Here is a 15819-nt window from a genome sequence, read left to right as displayed (position 1 = left end):
CTTTGCATGCCTGGTCATTTTTGATTGGATGTGAAACATTGGATTTTAATTTGTTGGGTGTCGGATATTTTTGTATTCCTATACTCTTGAACTTTGTTCTAAGACACAGTTAAAGTTATTTGCAAACAGTTTGATCCTTTCGGATCTTGCTTTTAAGATACACTGGGTGGGACTGAAACAGTGCTTATTCTAGGGCAAATCATTCCCTCTTACTAAGACTCTTCTGTGTACTCTGCCCAATGTCTCATGAATCGAGATGATTCCCAATGTGCCTGATGAGGACAGGTACCATTCCTGACCCTGTGGAAGCACCAAAAGAACTGATACCTCTAATCCCTTCAGGAAGTTCTTTCCCAGGCCTTCAGTAGTTTCTTCACATGCATGCACTGGTCAACTGCATAGTTAAGGAGACCTCTGAAACTTTCAAGAGTTCTCCAGGACAGGTTTCCCCGACTATTCGAAAGTAAAGCATTCCTATGAAATCTTTTGTAAGCCCAAATGGCATAAAGTAAAAAAAGCAATTACCAGAGGACACATCTTGCTAACGGGTACACAAAATAGAGATAAAGAAGAGATATTCACAGAGACACAGTTCAAAGCTGTGGTGCTTGATCTGAGTACAGTTCCACAAGGAGCATGGCAGTGCCATTCTTGCTGCCTAGGGTGTGTGCTGCCTCTCTGATGGCTCATCGCAAAACAAACCCTGAACACTATTTTCGCTTTTGCCTTTTTTCGAAAAGCAAAAATCCTCCTTGGATTTCCTTCAGCTAGCGAAAACAGGTACTAATGCAGGTCTTCCATAAGAGCAAAGTGGCATAAAGCAGACTTTCGAAAAGCAGGGGATACCTGTAATTGTTCTGTGAATTCTAGACACTTTGGTGTCCCTGACCATCTCTTCAACTCAGAGCGTCCAATGGGCTTAGCCTGGATTCCCCTATCTGTGCTACGGTCTGGAAACTCTCTAAAGGTAGTAGGCTAGTGCAGTCATTAGGTTCACCTCGTTTGTTTCCCATCTCTCAAGATCACTGCCTTTCACCATCTAGTGTACAGTATCTTAGTTATCACGGTCATGTATTTTTTTGTTTTACGGTTGTTTTGGGTAGGATGGTTAATCTTATCCCTGTTACATCATTTTGGCCAGAAGTACAAATTGCAGAGTCAGTTGGACACCAAATCAAAGAAGTATTACACCATAAAACTATCGTCAAGCTATTATAAATACTGGTGTGAAAAAGCCTAAAGTATTTGCAAATTTATTCTAGCAATGTATTTGAAAACAAAACAAAACTAACCCATGAATACTAACAAGAATTTAGCCTGAAAATACAAGTATGGTTCGACATGAGAAAAGATAGTAACATTACCTACTACATTTATTAATAAAGAAGAACAGTACACACACAATCATTCCAATAGGTGCTTGAACAGCATCTGGCAATATTCAACAACTGTTCACTTAAAATCTAAAAATAACAACAAAATGTCTGAAAACTAAGACTGAAAGAGACCATCCCTATCTTGATGAAGTCTAAACAAAGAAGAGGACTCTGAAATCAGACTGCCTGTGTTCAAATCCCAGCTTCTCTATTTTCTGTAAAAGATCTTAGGTAAGTTTTCAATATCTCTAACTTTCAATCTCTTAATGTGTAAAACTGAGGATAACACCAACACCTACCTACATACTACCTAGGACTTTTGTGAAGATTAAATAAGTCAACACCAAGTATTTAGAATCTATCTGGCTCATAGTACATACTCAATAAATGGTAATAGCTGTTATCAGTGCAGCTGTTGCTGCCACAGCACTTTATCACAAACCTATACTAAACATCGTACTTAAAGATAAAAGTTAGAAACATTCCTATTGAAGTCAGGATTCAAAAGAGATGCTAGGAATCATCACTTATTCGATACACTTCTAGGTGCTTAACTAAAAATATAAGATATAATGAAAAAACAAAAAATTGTAGATGATATGATCATTGATCAAGAAAAAGAATGATAATTAAATGCCAAACTATTAGGATAACTGAGAGTTTAACATAATAGTTGAACAAAAGATCATCAAAAAAAACAGCTCTCCCATACATCAGTGGTAACCAGTAAAATGTAAGAGGAAAAATCCTATTCACAGTAGCATCAAAAACTATAATATATCTAGAAAAAATCTAATCAAAACTATGCAAGAAGTTTATGAAGAAAACTATAAAACCTTACTAAAAGGTTCATTTGTAAGACCTAAATGTCATGGAATGAATATCTACCTACCTACCTACCTACCTATATATAGCAGAGACATCAGTTCTTCACGAGTTAATGTATTAATGCAATACAACTTTAATCCAAATTGAAAAGTGGTTTATTATAGAACTTCACAAACCAACTTAAAATTTTATATAAAATAACAGAATAGCCAAAAACCAATTTAAAAAAATAGAATACCTGCTGTACTATTAGGACATACTATAAAGTTATAGTAATTCAAATATGGCATTGACATCAAACAAAACAGTATAAAACAAAAAGTCCAGAAACAGATGTAGGGGTTCAGAACAGGCCTCCCCAAAAATGTGCCACTGTGGAATGTGAATTATTTTGAGCTGAATGCAATCAATACCGTATGGTGTCATGATAAACTTTTACCTCTCCCTTAAAACATGTAAGTTTGGGGCCTTGCCCATAATAAGAGTTATCACCAAAAATAATTTTTATGACCTATCTATAGGGCAAGACAAACTTCTAATTGATGACCATCTGCACTTCTTATAGTCCTGCAATGATCTTTCTCCTCTCTGAAGCCCCAAGATGATCCTAGCTCAGAATGTTATATATATCTCATTTTCCCTTTCTGTCTTTAATCTGCCATTTATGTGGGATTTTTGACTCGTATATATGGGTTCTAATGTGTACATATGTAATTAAATTCAGTTCTTTTCTCTTGTTAATTTGTCTCATACAGATTTGACTGTTAGGCCAGCTCAAAGAACCTGGCGGGTAGCGAAAAGTTTCTTCCTCCCCAACACAGATCCAAGTATATTTAAGAATTTATTATGTGATTGTTAAAAATGGATCTGATATCACTGGGAAAATAAAGTATTATTCAATAAATAGTATTGCTACAACTGACTTCATGAGCAAAAAAATAAAGAGCCCTATTTGATCACAGATAGGTACACTCCTGACTAAGGATCTAAATGCAAAAGCAAAATTGTAAGAGTATTAGAAGAAAATACAGAGTAAGCTTATGACCTAAGAACTAAAAGAAGGCCTTTTACAAATTATCGTTGACTGTTTTAGGCATATAAAAGGTTTAAAGATGTGATGGCTATCCATGTTCTCATCATAGCTTAAGAAATAAACATTACAAATACTATAGTTCTTGCCCTTAAGTTCAAAGTTTAGAGAGGAAGAATATGCACAGTGTTACTGGAACAAAGAGAATACTTAATTTCGACAAGGTCTAAGAAAGCCCAGTCATGAAACAGGAGTAAAGGTTTTCTAGACAGAGAAAACAGCATACACATGAGCTACACATCATCTTTGACTCTATCAAGTAAAGATTACTAATGGCAAAATCCCAGAGCATAGCATGTTAGTGTACAAACCAGAGCTGTGCTAACTGAAACACAGCTTGGATGAGTTTACTTTGGGTTAGGAGGTGGGGAATACATACAACAGACATGCAAACAAAAGCAAATTGTGCAGAAGACCAACATGAAATAAACTATTTAGAAGTAATGATTAAACCGATCTACCTAATAGCAATAATCTATACTGTAACCACATTTCAACAGATGTAGCTCTTATTCACGATCAATTAGCTAACTTAATTCTCATTAAATCTCAGTAAGATATACTAGACATACAGAAACACCTGTGATACTGTCACAGAAATTGTAGCCATTGTGATAATATCATTTCCCATTGTTGTTTCTGAAGCACTTCCCATTGTTGACCATTTCTGCTTCTTGAATTTCTGAGCTCTCCTAGTTTCTATGTGACTGTATCATGTGACTGGATTCTTTCCTTTATCTATCTACTTTACTGTCTCCTTTACTGAATTCTCTGCTAGGTTTTATTTCCTGGCTATAAACAAACCCAAAAGTATTTGGCATCTACTATTATTTTAAAATACCAACATCTGTGAAGACATAAGACTTCAGCTATTACCTTCAAACAAAATAATTTCAAGAATTCTGGCAGGGACCTTTCTTGTAATTCCAGTGATATCATTGTCTTGAATATTCTGCCTCTGACAAAAATTTAACAGGTCTAAAAATACACATGTATACACATGCTCAAGGACATGCATATATATACATAAAAATGCACTTTTAAAAATCACAGTACTTTTTCCCTCCATCTAAACACATCCATTCTTCTTGAATTGCCTAAATCAATAGGGTCTATGTTGTCTTTTACCTATCTATTACAGTCTAGCTTTTCTCAGTTACAAATGTTACACAGTCTCTTTCATAATCATATCTTTCCCTTTTGTCTCTTCTTTTTTACTCTCTATTATGACCAATCTAATTCAGGCACTGATCACTTCAATTTTAAAACTGCCTTCCTACTTCTAGTCTTTTCTCCCTCCAAATAATTATTGGTGGGTGAATCTCTAAAACACTACTTTAAACTTGTCACTCTTTTCCTCAAAAGCTTTTTAAAGGGTGAATAATAATGCCAAACATTTTAGCTATTTAAGAACCTAAAAAACTGGCTTCAGTGTGCCTGTCCAATTTCTCTACTCCAAAATTTAAAGTTTATTCTAAAAACAAACAAACAAACAAACAAACCTCTACTCAGGCTTTTCCCTCAAGCTGCCCCACTGCTATACTTCTAGACAAAGTAGCAAGCAATCTGGTTTCTACTACAATCATGTGGAAATTATTTTTGTGTTTCCCAAATGCAAAGCGAATATTTAAGCTCCTCATTTTACTTGACCTCGCCATGCCATTCATGATTTGGTATTACCTTTGATCATTCTCTACTAGCCACCCTTACTGAGTCCAAGCTCAAGCCACAGCAAACTACTACACTTTCTCTAACACACTTTGGTATTTCAGAATTTGTGCTTCTACAAACTGCTATTCCCTGCTTCTAGAATCTTTTCCTGGACTCGGCTTTGCACTGTTTATAACTCATATGAAACATCATCTTCTCTGTGGAATTTCCTCCCACTATTACAAACATCTTTGCTCCCAATGTACGTAGTTCGCTAATAGGATTCATAAAGCTGTACTGTAATTACTTGTTTATGTGTCTTGATATCCTCAGACTAACATATTTCGAGGTTCATTATGGACAATTAAGAGTGGGTTTTTTAAGACCTTCTAGTATGGCGATATTATTCTAGTCACTGTCACTCAAGAATACTAAATAAAGAGGCAGTATATTATGTATCATGGTTAAGAACTGAGTCTGAAGCCAGGCTACCTAGGTATGAATTTTGGATCTACCATTAGCTATGTGGCACTGGCAAGTTAACCTATCTGTGCCTTGGTTTCCCTCTTTGTAAAAGGAGGATAACAACATCTACCCCATAAGGTTATGAGGATTAAATGAATTAATACATTCATTTAATACTCAGTATAGTGACTGGCACAAATACTGGCATAAATACTCAGTACAGTGACTGGCACAAAACAAGCATTACATACGTATCGGCTATTATAATTAATATACTGTGGTTATTTCTAGCCCTACTCCCATAGACTTCTATTTGGAATGGCTCCCTTCATCCAAATCTTACCCAGGTTTTCAAGGCAGATCTCTGGTAAATCTTTTGATTATTTCAAAGCTTAAATGATCACTCCCTAATTTAAATATCTATAGTATCTTCTGCATCACTCTGCATTTAATTAAAACTGTCTTTTATTTTTGTAATTTTCACATTTGTCAACCCAATTTTCCGTAAACTCTTTGAAGGTTCTGATGACATCTCATGCATCTTTGTGAATTTCTATAACCAGCAGTAAGTGCTTATTATTTGTTTTGTGAAATAAAGGTCAGTAAAAACTTCAATTCTGATCAAACTGCCTTTGCAATCAAAGAAATGGAGAAGGTTGTGAAAACATTCCATGCTTTTCTAGGAGCCAAGCTGCAAATGTATTAATTAGAGTCACCGAATTCTGACTCCCATTTAAATGAGAGACTCTGAAACAGCTTTTCTAGGGGAAAAAATTCTCCCTGTAGAGGAGTTATGAAGAGACCACCAGCTCCTAAACCAAACTGTAGTAGTGCATCCTCTATGAGAAATGTGTCAGCATGACAAAATATCTGAGTATAGGGTTTGGGTTTCACGGATCTAGGTTTCACAGGGACAATGAGCCTCAGTTTTCTTCTCTAGAATAGGTAAGTTTCTTAACCTTACTTCACAGGTATATAATAACTGGCATTCACCTTCATATTAAACTGAACAGCAAATGCCCTTGAGAAAATTTTTAAATAAATTGAAAACACTGCAATTTATAAATAAAAATGAGAAGACCGAACACACTTTTCATTGCATAAGAAAATGCATTAAAGTAGCTAGCAGCAATATTTATAATATTCTAAATTACCTATGAGAAAATTAAACAAGTATGTTTTTATCAATGCAGACTTGAAGGAAAAATTCCATTACAAACTTTAACCTACTTTTCTTGCACTTTCTCTATCCTGTAATTGTTTTCTTCCACTTGTGATTAAAAACAAGTGTTCAAAATTATCCTCCAAAAGAAACACCTGGAAAGCACAATTTAAATATCCAAGTTGGTTCTATAAACGTAGTATTCCATCTTATAGTTCCAAAACCCTTCCACACAGGAATAAACATGAATTTAAGAAATCGAAATAATGGCGAACAGCCCAGATGATGATCTGAGTCAGTAATTTCAAATTAAGAGTAGTTCCAACTCGAAGTCGGCAATCAGTTTAAAGCGTTTACAGCACTGACTAAACCAAATACGCCAATCTTTTAGAATATTCATCCTAGCATTTTAATAATTACCTTAAAGCATTAAACCGAAATGAGTTTCCTTCTGAAGGAAAAAAACAAAAACAAAAATAGCAAGTCTAATTTTTAATCTGTGATATGTTTTCAGATTAGGTTTATGAATAAAATGCTGTTCATCTCTGCAAAACAGAACCTTGTTGCTTGGAAAAACCTTTAATATTAGAGGAGGGGGTTAAATTTAAAAAACTTGGACTTTGGTGCCTTTAGTGGTGCCTTTAGGATACAGCGGCATGTGGGATTCATTAGGACCGATGCATATAAGACGGCAAAAAAAGAAGAGACATTAAGAATGTTTCTATAAGTATGGTGAACTTTCAGCAATATTGAAACGTTAAATTTAAGGATGAAAAGATGGTTTTGGGGGAAGAGAAATTAACCTCTGGGTAGAAAATGAAGCGTTAAGTGCCCAGTTAGTGTCATTTAAGGGGAAATGGAAAGGGGATTGGGAAGAAAAAAGTGGGGATTCGGTAACCAAACTGGGGTATAATCCAGAAGTAAATTTGGGGGCGGGGGCTTCAAAAGGAAGATTGAGGGAAGGAGAGTGCGTGCGTGTGTGTGTGTGTGTGTGTGTGGTGTGTTGAAGGTAGGGCTTGTGGTTAGCGTTGAGAAAGCTAGGTGACAAAGTTGAGGAAATCAAATTCGGAGGTGTGGGACTAGGGAGAAGGAATGTGGGGATTTCCAGGCTGGGGCTTACAAGTCAGGACGCCCCTCTCACGGAGAAGGGCGGCCTCCACGAGTGCCAGGTCCCACGGCACGCCCGCCCTGACCAAGCCTCACCCTCCCGCAACGCGGCCTTTTTCTCGGCCACGGTCCCTCCTCACCTCAGGCCGCGGCGCCTCGCTCCTCCGCGTCTCCACAGCTCACGTCTCCCTCGGCGCCAGGTCCTATCGGGCCAGTCGGCTGGTCAACCGCGACCGACCGCTCAGCTGCGCGGGGGCGTCCCCCGCTTGGCTCCCCCGGCCTCTGGCCTCCTCAGCCCGGCTCCAGCTCGCTCCCGACTCTTTCCCGCAGACGCGGCACGCGGCCCTCCTCCCGCTGCGGGGCAAGGCGCCCCCTCGACTCCGCCCCGCAGCGCCCCGCCCCCGAACTTGGGACCTGTACGCTGATTGGCCCCCAAGAGAACCAGCGCGCCCAGGCATTGGCCCAGCGGCCCGACGGCGAGGGGGCGGGACGCAGGCGGCTGCGATTCCCGTAACGCGACTCCCGACGTCCCGGATTCCGGTGCCTGCGCTCGCGTCGCCTCTACTAGACAAGAGCGAAGGGTTCCCCCACCTCCCTTCTGCGGGCGGAAGAAGCGGAATGTTCCATTTTTCTGTGGAAAAACGGGGTCGTGAACTGAAGCCCGGGTGCTACCCGCGCCTGCCGCCCTTCCATCTCGCTGTGGCTCCTTTGGCCTCCTCTCGTGTCTTTCCCGGGGGAAATCAGAGCCGCGAGGAACCGCCTGCCTCCCTTGGGGACGGGAGAGGCGTGGGAACTCCTAAGGGAAAGTGAAGGACTCGGTGACCGCGACTCCACACGAGATTACCGCAGATTATGTCCGCGGCGGCTTCGGTCCAAGTCTTATGTAAATGAACCTGGCCGCGATATATATATTTTAAGCTAGGAAATGAGTTTGAGCGTGATTGATTAGTAAACCCCAGAGCTGGTGACACGCCAAGAAACTAGTTTTCTTTGCGGTTTGTACCTCCCAATCTGTGATAAAAAATACTGAGTAAAAACCGATTCCATTACACACAGACACACACACTCCACCCCCAAACCTGGTAAATGGACCTTCAGGCGAGGCCAGAGCCTTTAGTGGAAGAATGGCAAGCTATAGGAGGACAATAGTGATTTAATGGACTTGAACAAATTATACCCATATGGTAGCACAATTAGAAAATTCTTCATTATATTAAAGATTCGAATAGAGTACAACACGTTATGACCTCTTAGTTGCTATCATATGATTTTTAAAAGACACAGAAAAGTGAGTTTGCTGTGTGTCTAGTGCTAAAGGAGTCCCACGCAAGCTTGGAGATGGTGCTGCAGGAGAGACAAAGCTCCTCTGTGTTCAGCTCTTTCTACTGTCATCCTATATCTAACGGAGGGAGGGTGACTGGATTGTATTCTAGTTCTGCCATTTACGGGGTGGTTGTTTTAAAACAAACTTCCATAAAATTTTTTAATTAAAAATTTTATTTAGATCTAGCAAACATTGATTTAGGGGAAATTTACAGTGGTTAAGTGTACCTTCTGGTTCCAAATTGCCAGCGTTTACATCCAAGTATTACAACTTCCCATGACTGTGACCTTGAGGTCTCAGTTTGTTTTTGTTTTTGTTTTTGTTTTTAATCTGCAAAATGAGAATAATGGCACCAACCTAATAGGATTGCTGCAAGGGCTAAATGAGTTAAAATGTAGGAAATGGTTGGCACATAGTAGGTGCTCAATAAATGTCAGCTTTTATTATTATTGAATGTCTACTATATCAATGCTTCCCAAACCTTTTTACATCATAGCATATATTAAAAATTATATTCTCTGGCTCAGGGAGTAGACAGAGGGGATCAGTAATTCACAGCACACTAGCCTGCCTTGTACACTGGTCAGAAAAAGGACTGAGTTAGTTATTTCGTGGATATCTTTGTATTGGCTTAGCCCAGCCCTAACTTCCAAGAAACACATTTCGTGGGGATGGTTGAATTCTAGACTAAAAGAATGAATCAATATCGGAGAAAGATTTTTCAGAACAGCAAGAGCTCTTCTCCCCTCAGCTAGAATTAAATAACTTTGCAGACACCTCTGTATGATATTGGCCATGAAGTGATCACTTTTAGGGTAAGGATTTGTCATTAGAAAGCCCTGTCAAAATGCCAAGAAAAGTGGCAGGAAGTGGCATATAAATAGAGAACTTTCCATTTATCCCTTTGGACCATTTTGGATTTTAGATAGTCAAAAGCAGAGGGTGGGGAACTGTACATTGAGAAGGCTACATGAGGACGCAGGTTATTTGAGAGTAAGTGAACAAAGCTAGGAAGAAATGCTACAGACCAAAGGTGATAAATGTTGAAGACAAACTCTGCCTGCCTTGCTATTTGCTTAAATCTGGCTCTGACTTGGATACCATTTACTTCCTTGCCTGTACGTAATTGTGTTTCCGAAACTCTGTGTCAGCCTTGGAACTATCCCCATGTCCTGCAACAACCTAATGATTTGAGCATCCATGATAATGACTCAGTTAGCACCCTGATTTCATGATTTCTCAACCTTCTCTTTTCCAATGATCTTTGTTTTCGCTCTATATCAGAAACTCACAGATGTAGCCACACCTTGAATCCAGTCATCACATGAGTTTATGCCACCTGCAAAATTTTGGCTTGTAAGTTTCTCTCTACCCACAGCCACCTACCTTTCTATCTTACTCCCACTGAGTCTGCAGTTTGTCCTCAGTGACCTCCAGTCTTTGTTCTCATAGTTTGTCAGTTATTTCCTAATTTCTCTTATCTTCCTAAGCTGTGAAAACTCTTAACCATTTTAACTGTACTCACACTACTATCTTCAATTCCTTGACCTTCAGCCATATTTTAAAAACCAAGACCATCATTTATGAGCATCCTTCACTTTTCTCCATGTAAGCAGTCAACTATTTACCTACCCCCAGCCCCCCTACTGCCTAAGAGGAAGAACAGCCCTTATTCCTATAAAAGGTTTCCTCCTATGTTCTTGGTCCTACTTCTACCGAGTTCAGTCCCCTGGTTTCATATTTTTTGTTATTAGCATAAAATACCTTAGAAAAATTTTTTAAATTATTAACTCAATGGTGAGTTATGGATAGCTTTTCTGTATGTGTTAAAATCTTTGTAACCTAATAGCATCTAAGTCACCAAAGAGAATTTAAAAAGTATATTAATTCAATACGCATCTCAAAGCAGTTTAAGTCACACTGTAATCCACTTAGGAAAATAAGTTTGAGATGAAATATGAACTTAAATCAAGTTGTAACTAAATTTCCAAGCTAGAAAACAGGAAAAATTCATTTCATAGCAACAAAACTAAGCAATATTATGACTCCATTTCAAAAATTTTACCAAAGAATAATATATATTCAGAAAAATGAGCAGACCATAAGAGTACAACTTGGAAAAATTTCACAAACTGAATACAGCCATGTAATTTGCATCCAAAACTAGAAACAGAACATGACCAGAACCCCAAAAGGCCCCTCAAGCTTCCCTCTATTGGAAGGCCTCTGGTGACCACTATTCTGACTTCTAACATCAGAGTTTTTATGGCTATCATTTTAAAATTGAGAATTTAGAGAAATTTCTTAGTGTTATTAGTATTTGCTTATTTTATTTCATTTTAATGAATAACTATAGGAGAGCAAAGAGTTCAAAATGAAATAAGCTACTCTGTATAAAGATTAAACACAGATGCAAACCTAAGTGGAAGGAGTCTAACTTCTCATTTCCCGGGACCTCTGGGAAACCCTGTCAAATGACCTTGGACTGGTGACCTTGCATTCCCTTCTTTCACAGGAAGCTTGCCTTTGGAGAAGGAAAGACCAATGTAGAAGTGCAACCAACAGTCAAGTGTGACCTCTTCTGAGACACATACATAGGATAAGAAAATCAGGCATTGGGACTGCAGCTTTGGAATGACCCAGTCTAGTTCCAGAATACCATCCGGAGGAGTCTGAACATACTTTGCTTTTGTTAACTCTGATACAACTAGTAAAGAAGCAAGAGCTTTGCTCATTTGAAAGAATACTTTTCAGTTACAAAGTAGATTCTTTGGCTCCAAGTCTGATACTTATACTAAAACGAGATAAGTGAGAAAGTACCAACATGAATTATTTTATAAACATCTTGTGGGCTTGTATGGCCCCTTGCCTAGGATTTGGATAAAGATACAGTACTAATTGTATTAAATAATGGCTTAGGCAAATGTGTCTGTCTCCTCAAGGGAAGATGGCAATGCCTACTGAAAACACAATCCTAGGGCTAAGAATTCAGTACTGATAATTCTTAAGAATGTACTTTTATAATAAGAACTTTTAACTTTTCCTTCTTCTTTGGAACTCTTCTGTGTTTTTGTCTAGCTATGCTCCCAGTTTGTAAACTCCAAGATCTTTGGATAAACCTTTATCATTTATTTCAAGGAAAAGCCTCCAGACCCTTTTTGAGTTCATTCAACAAGTCACATATGGAAACTTTGATTTGAACAAACATAAGAAGTTCGAGATTTGGGCGAACACTCAAGTTAAATAGGATTTGTTTATTGTTTAGGGCTAAGGCATGCCAAAAAAACACCTTTTGGATAACTAACTGAAAGACAGAACTGTCCCATCTTTTTCTTGAGAACCATATACATACTTAAACATTAAGCAAAGGATTCTAGAGAAGGAGCTGAGAAGTTTTTCATTATCTTACATTTGGCTGAAATAATCTTACATGTAAAACATACACATTATGATTTTCTTTGTAAAACCTCATTCTATGTGCAGGGCACATCAGCCATGAAGTGGGTGGACAGATGACTAAGTTGGAGTCAGAACATCGCTGAGTCCTGGCTCTGTAACTTCCTGACTATACAGCCTTTGGCAAGTCACATAATCACTCTGAATTTCACTTTCCTAATGGATAAAATGGGATAAACAAAGGCTGACCTTGGCTACAGCACAAGGATGGTATGAGGGCCAAATGAGAGAACAGATGAGAAAGGGCTTTCTAAATTATAAAGCATTGGCAAATATAAGTTGTTAATATCAACCACAGAACTTTTTAGCTGAGTGTAACTGTGATAGGATGTTGCATTGGGGAGGTGGTGTGAGGAGTGTTGTGCTAAGAAGGATACTGTCAGTTTTTACATTCAGATGCTACACCACAGCTGCTGGCCAGGCAGAAAGCCAGGGCAAAGCCTACTCTCTCTAACTGCATTTGAGACTCCAGTTTACTCTCTTTACTATTCATTCACTGCTCTGCCTATGAACAGGGAAGCATAAGGCGCTTCACCTCTCACAACCGCAGGGAGGAGAGAAGCCAGCGCTGAGTGACAGAGAGATTGGATCACTAATAATAACTACTATTTATTGAGTGCTTACTAAGTGCCAGGAATGATGTGAAGTGTTTTACATACAAGATCTTATTTATTTCTAATGTCAGAAATTGAAGCAAGTATGACTTTCACCCCATTTTACAGATGGGGAAACAGAATTAGAGAAGTCAAATAACTTGCCCAAGATTATAAATAGACGGCAGTCTCCATGAAGAGTCAAATCCCAGTGATCTGATGTTAAAACCCACATCCTCAAACACTAAGCTATTCTGTCTTCTTAGAAGCCAGAGTAACCTCTGGCTCATGTACACTGTCAGCTTCCTGACACCAAATACAACTACATTGGTGGTATCCAGTTTCTAAAGAGAGCAAATGTAGAGAAGGAGGTTGGGTGCTAATGATGGTCTGACAAGTCCATTTCCTATCACCACACAGACCATTCCACACCCCTCAGTACAGTAATGTCCTGTTCTGTGCAGGTGGCCAAGCATTTATCTGGTAACTTGTATCTCTTTCTCCTGGAGATTCTGGCTACTAGATATCATAAAGTTGTCAAGTCTAGTTTTAGGCCACAGTAGGATTAGAGTCATAATTAAGTCAGGGTTTGGTATGGTGGTCCTACCCAAGGAATGTCTGTGACCTGGGGTTAGGGGGCAGTTGCTAACCAAATACCTCATCTCCATAGACCAGTGGAATCACCATCTATAGCAAATATTTTCTGAGCATTCTGCCACACTCAATACCAGGTGGCAGGTACTTACACATGATAAGGCATGCAAGAAAGCAGTGGAAGTCAGTATATAATGAAAACAGATCAGTGGCTCAGAAGTAAGTGAAATTGAATTCTAAAGAGAAGGAGACAATTTGCGGTGGAATAGTCAGGGTGAACTTTATGAAGGAAAGAGTCAATTGGACTTTGAAGGAGGGGTAGAATTTGACCATGTGAAAAGTAGTGCGGATTGAAGGGAGAAATGTGAGAGAGGATGGCATTGTGGGAGAAAGTATAGTGCAAAGGTAGTTTCAAGATAAGTGGGAATGAACATCATTTCAAACAGAAATGATTTTCACAAATTAATTCTTTCATATAATCTGGAGGTTGGGTGGGCTTCTGGATTGCCTGATCCAATAGCCAAACAGTTCCAGGGGGTTTTTTTGTTTTTTTTTTGTTTTGTTTTTTTTTTACGTCTCTGCTCTACAGTTCACAAGGTCATTTTCAACAGTCAGGCAATATGTTCCTTTGTTCCCATCCTACAAGAGAAAGTGATGTATCTTTCCCAGAAATCCCAAACTAGCCTCTCTTTGTATTTCATTGGTTCAAACTGGCTTTATGCCTGCCTGTTCCTAAACCCATCACTGATGAAGGAAATGGAATATTGTGATTGGCTTATACCAGTAGCTCTCAATCTTTAGCCTGCATTGGAGCAAACTGAAGGGCATGTAAAACACATATTGCTACCCTATCCTACCTCAGAGTTTTGATTCAGTAGGTCTAGGGCTGTATAGCAGTCTACACTTCTAACAAGTTGCCACATGATGTACAAGTTGTACTTCTGGTGGGTGACCATACTTTGAGGACCACTATCTTAGAATAATTACTTGAGATGGAATGGAGGTTGGGGGCATCAACCACCATGTTTCCTATGGGTATGGCTACCGAATGTCCTGGTTTTCCTGGCACAATTCCTCTTCACTCTCAAAGTGCCTTGGTCATTTTCACATATAAATTAAATCTTACTTTGAGTTCAAGTCAACAATCCTTCTCTACAAGTGTACACAGGCTAGTGAACTAGGATTCGACAATAAAATGTATGTTCTAATTGGGAGATCTCTTCTTTGTCTTATATTCAAGGATCTAAAAGAGAGAGAGGAAAAGAGCCATCAGTAACAATTATATTTTACACTGTTGACTCCTGACTGATGTGTATGTATTAGGAACATTGTTCTTAATTTATATGGAAACTATTCACTACTCATCATAAATATAGTTTTTGATAACTTTTTTGTTTAACATTCTTTAATAACTCATTTTACTAAATAGTAAAGCATCAATTGCAACTATCTTATTTCATGCCTTATGTTTATTGACTTATATTTTTATGAAAACACGAAACATATTTTATATTAAGCTGAACTATCATATTTTAAAAACTGACCATAATGAAGCTCACAGTTAAACAGAGTTAGGAATTAGTTAATAGTATTAGTTGCCAAGTATTTCTGGTTCACCCAGAACTAAAAGTTTTTATTGAAAATTTACTACATCTGGCAGTCATTGTAGGAGGCCATGTAATTTCTGGAAGAAAAGTAGTAAAAGAATATTCTTGTTTTTCTTTCTTAATCTAGTTTCTTTTTCTTGGCTCTTTCTACCTAAAGTTACCAAAGACTAGGTTTGAAATGATCTTACATATGAGACACCTTCAGTCTTACTCATGGAATCAGATTTAACCTCTTTAAATTTCTTTAAAAACCGATAACAAGTAGTGTTTGAGAGGCAGTTTAAAAGTTTACTTAAACCACTTCCTCCCAACCCCACACAAAATCATAAACCTAAGCAAAGTTCCTATGAGAATCACAGACATCTCTTTGCTAAACCAAGAATTGTGAAATTTTACTTAATCCAAATTGTTTAATTTTTGTTGTTTTAAGCCTTTTATTAGACTTTTCTTCTTATGCCAAAATAACCACATATGGTTTCAATCCTATAAGAGAAGGACAATTTGGGGTGAATCTCGTAGATGAGCAACATTTTAAAAGTTTAAATATGGTAGACTTTTTGAATTGGA

At 38.3% G+C, this 15819-nt stretch overlaps 1 protein-coding gene across 2 annotated transcripts in view; it reads right to left on the bottom strand.

The window, feature by feature from the left end:
• The window catches only part of IL6ST (interleukin 6 signal transducer), a 43602-nt gene extending 35532 nt beyond the window's left edge, over window positions 1-8070 (bottom strand). For both annotated transcript variants that reach the window (XM_011371050.2, XM_023537187.1), the window contains exon 1: window positions 7819-8070. The gene's annotated coding sequence lies outside the window, so the exon portion shown is untranslated. The remainder of the gene's footprint in view (window positions 1-7818) is intronic.
• Between the last annotated feature and the right edge of the window lie 7749 nt (window positions 8071-15819).

The sequence above is a fragment of the Pteropus vampyrus genome, unplaced genomic scaffold (genome assembly GCF_000151845.1).
Source record: "Pteropus vampyrus isolate Shadow unplaced genomic scaffold, Pvam_2.0 Scaffold181, whole genome shotgun sequence".
Lineage (NCBI taxonomy): Eukaryota > Metazoa > Chordata > Mammalia > Chiroptera > Pteropodidae > Pteropus > Pteropus vampyrus.
This window is presented reverse-complemented; position numbering and strand designations above follow the sequence as displayed.